The 9,689-nt window shown below is 39.6% G+C and overlaps 1 pseudogene; it reads left to right on the top strand.

Annotated features, from left to right (window-relative positions):
- Window positions 1–274: 274 nt before the first annotated feature.
- The window catches only part of LOC123247696, a 33,043-nt pseudogene continuing 23,628 nt past the window's right edge, over window positions 275–9,689 (top strand).

Below are 9,689 nucleotides of genomic sequence, written 5' to 3'. Positions count from 1 at the left end.
CCGAGCGGAGGCTGTGAGTGCCGCCGACTGAGGAGAGGCGCCGCGCGGCCAGAGGGAGCTAGCCAGCAGCGCCCGGGCCCGGCGGGCCTCCTCCCGCCGCTGCCGCCGCCGCCCCTCGCCGCCCTCCTCGGCCTGAGCAGCTCCGCGCGGCGCGGCCCGGCTCGGCCCGGCCCTGCCCGGCCCTGCCCAGCCCAGCCCGGCTTACCCGTCCCGGCCTGGTCCTTCGCGGCCCAGCCCGGCCGGGGACAGCTCAGCCCCGGCGCAGGGAGGTGAGATGGGGTCCGGACCACCCGGGCGAGGGGCGGGGGGCACCGCTGCGAGTCACCGGAGGCTGCAGGCGCCGGACACCTCAGCGGTTCTACCCGGGGCGGGGGTTCTGCCCGGGGCTCGGGTCCTCGGGACGCCTCCAGATCCCGGGGTCCAGGCGGGGAGACGAGGGGAGTGGGAGCTATGTCCGGGCTGCGCTGGCGGGTGGAGATTTGAGAGATTCGGCCAGGGCACGGGGACCCTAGCTGCTCCTACTTGAGAAGGGGACTTGGTTTCCAGGGACCCTGCGGACTTGAGACCTAGGGGTTGAGGGAAACTAGGGGTTGAGGGAAACGGAGAGGCAGGAATGAAGGCCACCGTGAATCCGTTGTGGAGAGAAAGGACTGAGTTGGAACCCAGAGAATGGTGGGTCCCAGAGCAAAGTTCTTGGGGGCTCCCCTAGGTCAAAGGAAAGTCAACTTGGCTTGAAGTGGTGGAGAGAGAGTAGGTATGGAAGCTGTGAAGGGAGACCATAGCCATCCTGCCAGGGAAAATAAGAATGGGGGAAATGTGAAGTTGTTTTTGTTTTGTGGGGTAGGGTGGGGAGGGCCATGCTAAGGCAGGTTGTGGAGGTTGGGGGTAGTCTGGGCGAAGGCCCAAGACCTAGGCAGGAGGAAATTTGCAGAATTAGCATCTTGGTATACTGAATTGACCTCAAAGTGAAGTAGATAATTCCAAACCTGTTGGAGTCACTGAAGCTCAGAAAACCACTTGGAGAAAAATCTATTGATGGATTGTTAGGGAAATGAATACTGAGGAACTGTAGATTGAAGTGTTACAGCTCTTGATGAGATGTAGAAGTAGAATGAATTGCTTATCATAAATTGGAGGATGAACTTGGGCTGAAAACAGGATGCTCTCCATTTAACTTTATGTCCCAAATTAAAGGTATTGATATTTGTATCATTTTTCGTAACTCATTTCTCTTATGGATTTGAAAGCCTCTTTCTGAGGATGGTATTTGGCTGTTTTCTTTCCTCCTTTGTTCTGGAGTTGAATGACTCATAATTTCTGTTCACTGATGCAGCCATTGTTTGTTATTGAAGGATGACGATCAAAACTGGTCACTGTGTATCCATGAATTCCAGGGAGTTCAGTCTCTACATGAATTTGTTTGATTCTTCAGAATCTAAACTTTAATTTAAAATCCTATCTTCACAGTAGCTGGGTGTCATTATTAAGTTTTTCTGGTCCTGGACTGGAGACAATCACTGTCAAAAAATTCTTTGCAGGCAGAAGGACTTGAAACTTCATTTTCCCATCAGTCATCTCTGGGATGGCAACTTTGAATCATGCTGATGATCATTTTAGTTCCACAGGGTAACTCTTTCACAGTAGGTTGTCAATACCAGAAATATTACATGTTTTTATATGATGTAGTTGGTTTGTGTCTGATACTTTGTCCTTTTAGAGAATATTTCACAAGAAATAGTTTGCAAGTTCCAAATTTGATTTTTCTAAATTTGTTCCAAAGTAGTTGTACTGCTTTCTCTGAGACACTATCTCATCAGAATTTCTGGCCTAAGTAATTTAAAGTGTAGTTCTATGTGTGGATTTGTACTTAAAGGGAAACAAACTCCTGAAGAGAGGGGAAGGGAAGGAGAAAGGAATAAGCATTCACAGAGTTCCTGCTGCATGCCATACATAAGAACTTTACAAATGTTCATTTGATCCTCACAACACTGTGAGGTAGGTATTCTTACCTATTTTACTTTTGATGAATCTGAGGTGGAGAGGGGTTAAGTCACTTGCCCGGGTCAGACAGCCAATAAGTGTCTTGAGACTGGATTTAAACTCAGATCTTCCTGAAAAAAGTAATGTTTTGTGAGTGCAGCTGGCTTCTTTGTATTTTCTAAATTAATTCTGTGTCAATATCTCCTAGAACTTGGGTTATTGTTTAATGGGAATTGTGAATATATTATCAACTGAAATAAGATCACTGATCACAGGGGGGGGGAGGGGAGAGGGGGACAACAGATCTGTTGAGGCACTAAGAATAAACATTTAGTAAGAACCTATTGTTTGCTGGGCATTGTGCTAAGCTTTTTACAAATTATCATCTCATTTGATCTTGCCTACAATCCAGAGGTAGATGTTTTTTAAAAAATTCCCATTTGTAAGATACAGTTAAGGAAACTGAGGCATACAGGTTAAATTACTTGTTCAGAGTTACACAGCTAGCTGATTGCAACTCAGATCTTCTCAACTTCAGTCTTAGTGTTCTATTCTTTCATATATAAACTGCCTCTATTGAGCTAATGCTTTGGTAAAAGTAAAACTATTCTAGCTATTTTATTTTTCCTGACTTTCAAAAAGCAATTCTCATCTTATTTCACTTTTCCAAGATAGTTGCTGGTCATTAAGTAGTGAAGTGATTCTGGTAGTAGGCTTTTTATCTATTTTTTATTTTTTTTTATAAAACCTTTACCTTCCGTCTTGGAGTCAATACTGTATATTGGCTCCAAGGCAGAAGAGTGTTAAGGGCTAGACAATGGGGGTCAAGTGACTTGCCCAGGATCACACAGCTGGGAAGTGTCTGAGGTCAGATTTGAACCTAGGATCTTCCATCTCTAGGCCTGGCTCTCAATCCACTGAGCTACCCAGCTGCCCCCAGTAGTGGGCTTTTTAAAAGAAATAGATTTTGAAATTTATTGAGAGTAGGAAGTTTGTCATTGTAGTAGACTATTAATTTGATTAGTTAAAATTGGTTATTCAAAATCATCTATGTACAAAATATGTAGTCTTAATTCCCTGCTTATGTGAACACATTATTGTTTTTGCACTGTTGTAATTCACTCTACCTATTTGCTTTAATACATAATCTCATATATATGCTAGTATCTTAAACAGACACTTCATGCGATTTATATATATATGTCTCTGAGCAGTGGTTTACAGTGTTCACAGGCTCTTTTAGTACATTTTAATGCTATCTTTTCTTGTGTCTCCTTAAGAATTTGAAGGTACAATTGTTGCCTTTGTTACTTTCTTTTACCAATGTGACTCCAAAATACTCTTGGTCACTTTGAATAGTTATTTTAAAATGATGGGGAGTAAAACTAAATTTTTTGAAGATCACTTGCATTGTGTTACATATAATGTAAGCCTGAATCTTTTGTTGTTGTTGTTGTATCAACTGACCAATATTCTGATAGAGCAAAATGAAAATTGTACTTTTTAACTGTATATAGTTATTACAATGGAAGAAATTGAAAATCTGTGTTTGAGGGCCATAAGTTGTTTAAAACATCTTTCATTTTCCATCTGGAATGTTCATTCTCTCTGAAAAGTTCCAAATGTTGGTTTATTTGTTGCATTATTATCTGGGAAAATTGCCTTGCTAAAAGAAAAAGGCACTGGTGGAATGGATTAAAAAGCTTCAATATTCTTGTTAGAAAAAATGTTTGTGCTTTTTTTAGTTGTGTTGAAAGTAAAAAAAAAAGTAATGCTACAATATTTATGGTTTCATGGTAATCAAATATACAAGTATGAGGAGATAACTGATTGAAAAATTTTTTTTATAGTATAGCTGCCTAATTCTGGATTAATAATGTTTAATCGTATCTGGCTTTGGAATTTTCTTGGAAAAAATACCATTTCCTTCTTCAGCTCATTTTCCAGATGAGGAAACCGAGGCAAACAGGACTAAGTGACATACCCAAGGTTAACCCAACTGTTTAGTGTCTATGGGCAGGTTTGAACTCAGGAAGACAAATCTTCCTTACTCCAGGCCTGGCACTCTATCCACAGTGCTACTTAAGCTGCCTTAATTCTAGATTAGGGCACATAAAAAATGTCAACCATTTGATTGGTAAGAGTATTATTTTTAGTGCTACCTTCTAATTCTTGTGCAGCTAGGTGGGGTAGTGGAGAGCACTGGTCCTAGAGGCAGGAAGAACCTGAGTTCAAATCTGGCCTCAGATACTTATTAGTTATGTGATCCTGGGCAAGTCACTTAACCCCGTTTGCTTCAGTTCCTCATCTGTAAAAAGAGCTAGAGAAGGAAATGGCAAACCATTGCATTATCTTTGCCAAGAAAATACCAAATAGGATCACAGAGTCTGCAAACGATTGAACAACAATCTAATTCTTGGTGGGCAGTAATCCACATGGAAATATCTGTTTTCACTCTTGGCACTTGTGGATCCTTTATTGATGGTTTTTGTGTCAGCATTTGAATACCATGTAGATTCTGTCTAGGAGGAGTGGGCATCCCCACTGGCAAATCATCACTGAAGTGTCATGCAGCAACATGTTCTGTATAGCCCTTTTTTCTGATACTTCTCCAATTTAGCTCTGTTGGTAAATGTTCTAGCTTTCATCTTATTTGGAAAAACTCCGTATTGGGCAGATTTCCCATCCTCCTTATGTGCTAATTTGATTCTTCACCTTGTTCTTTGATGGATAATACATTTGTGGAGAACAGAACATACACATACTTCATCAGAGAATTAATACTTTCTTTCATAAAACAAAGAATTGTCCACATTAGGGATATCAGTAGCACTAGAGATGAAAATGATACATGAATAGGAGTTTGAAATGGTTTTCAAGGAACGATCCTATTTCTTAGATATACATCAGACTTGCTCTCTGGTGAACTTTATATGTGAAATGAATAATAACTCACATTTATATAATGCTTTAAGTTTTATAAATAACTTAGCACGGTGACAAAAGTAGTATAAACATTATTCCCATTTTGCAGATTAGAAAGCTGAATCTCAGATGAAGTAATTTGTTCATGTTTACACAGTTTGTAAATGTTGAACCTGGGATTTGAATTTATGTCTCTACTGATTTTAAACCTAGTACTCTTTCCACCATTCCACAATACCTTCTAACATGAAAGGAAACTTAAATTTAAGATATTACAACATAAAAATAGCTCATTCTTGAAATTATTGCCATTTCTGGAATCCTAATTTAGTCACAAATGGCATTTGTGCCCTTTTTTTCCAGGTGGGTTAGATTACTACATCCTTATTGTCACAGTGAAAATGCTATTGTCATGGTTGACTCACATGTTCTTAGTGTCAACAAGGTCAGGAAAGTTAGGTGAGTTTATGGAGAGGTGTAAATGCCAGATTGAGGATTTTTGTTTCATACTAAAGGCATTAGGGAGCCACTGAAAATTTTGAAGAGAGTAATGACATGGACTGACTTTTGACTTAAGATTGTTTCATTTTAAACATTTTGCCAATACTTTTTTTAAAATCACATTTCCCTGTTTTGCCCCTGCCCTATCTTATATATTCACTTGTAACAGATAAGTACAAACAAAACAAATGAATGCATTGGCTGTATCTAAAAATATAAACTTCATTCTCTGTCTATAAAAATCTTCAACCTTTTCTTCTCTCTAAGTTTTTTTTTTAAACCTTTACCTTCTGTCTTAGAATCATATATTTTTTATAACCCTTTCCTTCTCTCCTAGAATCAATACTCTGTTTTTGTTCCAAGCAGAAGAGTGTTAAGGGCTAGGCAATTGGAATTGAGTGTGACTTGCCTAGGCTCGCACAGCTGGGAAGTGTCTGAGTTCAGATTTGAACCCAGGACCTCCCGTCTCCAGGCCTGGCTCTTTATCCACTGAGCCACCTAGTTGCTCCCTTGTCTTTGTATTTGTAGGGCCTTTCACAGTGACAAACACACGGTAGGCACTAAAATGTTTGTCAGTTGGTTATGCTTCATTATTTTCATAGGTTTGAGAGGAGAGACTAGCTGATATTTTAGACTCTAAGCAAAGATCAATTGCATTGTTCTGTCATTTTAGTCATGTCTGACTCTATGACCCCATTTGCTTTCTTGGCAAAGGTACTGGGGTGATTTGCTATTTCCTCTACAGCTCATTTTTCAGATGAGGAAACTGAGGTAAATAGGGTTAAACCACTTGTCTATGGTAACATAGTTGCTAAGTGTCTAAGGCTAGATTTCAACTCAAGAAGATGAGTTTTCCTGAGTCCAGACCCAGTGCTCTACCCACTAAGCCACCTAGCTGCCCAAAGACTAAATAGGATTCTCATAGGTTCATTATCATTTCCCTGAATCAGATTCTATCTAGCCCTTCCACTGTGTCCTCTGGAATGTGTATTCCATAGGTAACAAACATCCCTTCATTTTAAATCTGTCTCCCACTCCTTCCATTGCTAGCTCTTATAGAAACCTCACTTCCCTCCAGTGATAGAGCCTTCTTGGCTACTTATTCTAAGTATTGGCTGCACCTTCACTCATTTTCCTCATTTCACTTAACAAATTAGGGGGAGTTGGAATAAACTTTGTTTCCCATTGCCACTTCTTGGTTCTTCTTCCTCCATCACTCGGTAACCTTTTTTCCTTTTGAAGTTTATGGTATTCATATCTACCAAGAACTCTGAAATCCCCTTATCTAACCCTAATGTATTGGCTTTTACTTCTCCCCCTCCCTTCCCTGACAAAACTGTACTCAAATCTGCACTATGACCTCGAATCACTTGACTCCTCAATTTTCTCCCAGGTCATCTCTCCTTCATTATGCACTTTTCTTGACTCCTTGATGAACTGTCCTTTCAGTCTCTTTGTCTCCCTTAATCATATTTCTTAGCTAAGCCTCAGCTTTGGATCACTTCCACCATTCATTTGCTCTTAGAAATGTGCTGCTGAATGAAGGCAGAGAAAATCACACAACTGTTTGGGTCCACTACAGATTTGTGCTGTACAACATCAACTGGGCCCTTAATGCTGCTAGGCAATTCTACTCTAGTTCCCTTGTCAGTTCACTATTCCCACTTTCCATAGCTCCTCTAAACCACCTAATCTCTTTTTTTAAAAAAAAATTATTTTTTTCTATCATATGTAGACCACCTAATCTCTTTTTAAAAAAAGTTATTTTTTCTATTATATGTAGAAACAACTTTTGACAATTGTTTTCTGACATTTTAGCATTCAGATTTTCTCCCTCTTTCCCTCTCTCCCCCTCCTTGCCCAGGTGGTAAATAGTCTAATATAAGTTATACCATACCAGTGCTTTCATGCAATACATATTTCCATATTGCTCACGTTGTGACAGAAAACATCACATATACAATAAAAAAAATCATGAAGGAAATAAAGTGGAAAATGGCATGCTTTGATCTGTAATCAGATTCTAACAGATTCTTCTTTGGCTGTGGATAGCATTTTTCATCATGGATCCCTTCTGGACATCTTGGGAACTTACTCTGCTGATAATAGTTTAGTCCACAGTTGATTATCATATAATATTTTTATTATTCTATACATTATTCTCCTGGTTCTGCTCACTTCACTTTGCATCAGTTCATATAAGTTTTTCCAGGCTTTTTTTTTTTTTAAACCCTTACCTTCCATCTTGGAATCAATACTATGTATTGGTTCCAAGGCAGAAGAGTGGTAAGGGCTAGGCAATGGGGGTTAAGTGACTTGCCCAGGGTCTCACAGCTGGGAAGTGTCTGAGGCCAGATTTGAACCTAGGACTTCCTGGCTCTCAATCCACTGAGCTACCCAGCTGCCCATTTCCAGGTTTTTCTGAACTCATCCTGTTTATCATTTTTTTATGGCATAGTAATATTATGATATTATACCAAAATTTATTCATCCATTCTTCAAGTGATGAACAGCCTCTCCATTTCTAATTCTTTGCCATTACAAAAAGAGCTGTTAAAAATATTTTTGTAGAGGTAGGTAATTTTCTCTTATTTTTGATTTCTTTGAAATACAGATCTAGTAGTGGTTTTGCTGGGTTAAAATGCATAGTTTTATGTCCATTTGGACATAGTTCCATGTCGTTCTCCAAAATGGTTGTGTCAGTTCACAGTTCTACCAACTATGTATCAGTTTCTCAATTTGTATTCTTTTTTTTTTTTTTTTTTTTTTAAACCCTTAACTTCTGTGTATTGACTTATAGGTGGAAGAGTGGCAAGGGTAGGCAATGGGGGTCAAGTGACTTGCCCAGGGTCACACAGCTGGGAAGTGTCTGAGGCCAGATTTGAACCTAGGACCTCCTGTCTCTAGGCCTGGCTCTCAATCCACTGAGCTACCCAGCTGCCCCTCAATTTGTATTCTTATAAATTTGATTCAATTCTCTGTATATTTCCTTCTCATCCTTTCTTAAGCCTTTGATAGCTCTCCTTCCCTCTATTTTCTCAGCAGAGAACTTTGCCTCATATTACAGAAAAAAAATTGAGGCCACTTGTGTGAACACCCTCTTCTCTTTTCTTCATCTCCTATTATTCTGGTGCCCTTCTGCCATTCTCTCCTCCTCAACCCATCTCATGATGAAATGGTCTTATACCAAGGCTAACTCCCCTATTTATATAGTAGAGTCAAGCTATTTGTTTAAGTGATCCCATGCTATCTGGTCTCCTCCAACGATTGTCTCTTTTGTCATCCCTTCTCTATTGTTTTTTAAACTCTCCACATCAATTGACTCCTTCCCTTCTGCCTAGAAATATGTGTGTCTCTTCATCCTGAAAAAACACTCAATTGAATCTTCTCCCCTTACTAATCATCCTGTACAAATTTGGACCTTTTTAGCTAAACTCAAAAAGACCATCTATAATAGGTGCCTCCACTTTCTCTCCTTCCACTCTTTGCAACTTTCTTATAGTTTAGCTTATTATTCCAATGAAACTGCTCTCTCCAAAGTTATTAATAACTCCTTAGTTGGAGAATCCAGTGACCTTTTTCACTCATTCTTTTTGACCTCTCTGTAGCCTTTGACACTATTACTCTCTCCTCCTTGATACACCCTTTTTCTTGGGGAATAGAAGAATATGTGATTTTTTTTTTTCATTTTTATTTCTTTATAACCTCCTCCCCTCATAGAACCTTCCATTATAACAAAGTATAGTTAAGCAAACCAGTCAACACATACTCAAGTATGTTTGAAAATGTATGCTTCATTTTACAGCAGTAATTGAGAGAATGATAGTCTGTTGGTCTTCTGAAGTCATGATTTTATCAATAGGTTTTTTTTTTCATAGCCACACTTTTTATTTTTATTATTTTTTTTCCTCAGAGTTACAACAGCCTAGGGAAATTCTTCTCTCTTTTTTTTAATAGCTAGTTTAAATTTAAATTTTAAAATTTCTTCCATGGTATATGATTCTTATCTCCCTCTCCTCTTCCCTCCCCCCTCTTGTGTGTATTTGGAATTCAGGAGATGCCATTTAAAAGTATCTTACAAACTTCCTGTGGACACGTGGGGACTTTGAGACTACATTCCCCGTGATCCAATGGGTTTCCGGTTTTTGGATGTGGGGACATCTATATAGGGCAGCTTAAATTCGGAGGGCGACCGGGAGACGGCCTCTTGGTTACCTGAGTGGGCTGGCTGGCATATGAGAGAGAGACAGGATGGGCACTGTTGGTAAGTTTAAAAGATAGTC

This window comes from Gracilinanus agilis, chromosome 1 (assembly GCF_016433145.1).
Source record: "Gracilinanus agilis isolate LMUSP501 chromosome 1, AgileGrace, whole genome shotgun sequence".
Taxonomy (NCBI): domain Eukaryota; kingdom Metazoa; phylum Chordata; class Mammalia; order Didelphimorphia; family Didelphidae; genus Gracilinanus; species Gracilinanus agilis.
The sequence above is the reverse complement of the archived record's forward strand: the minus strand, read 5'-3'. Positions and strand labels throughout refer to the sequence as shown.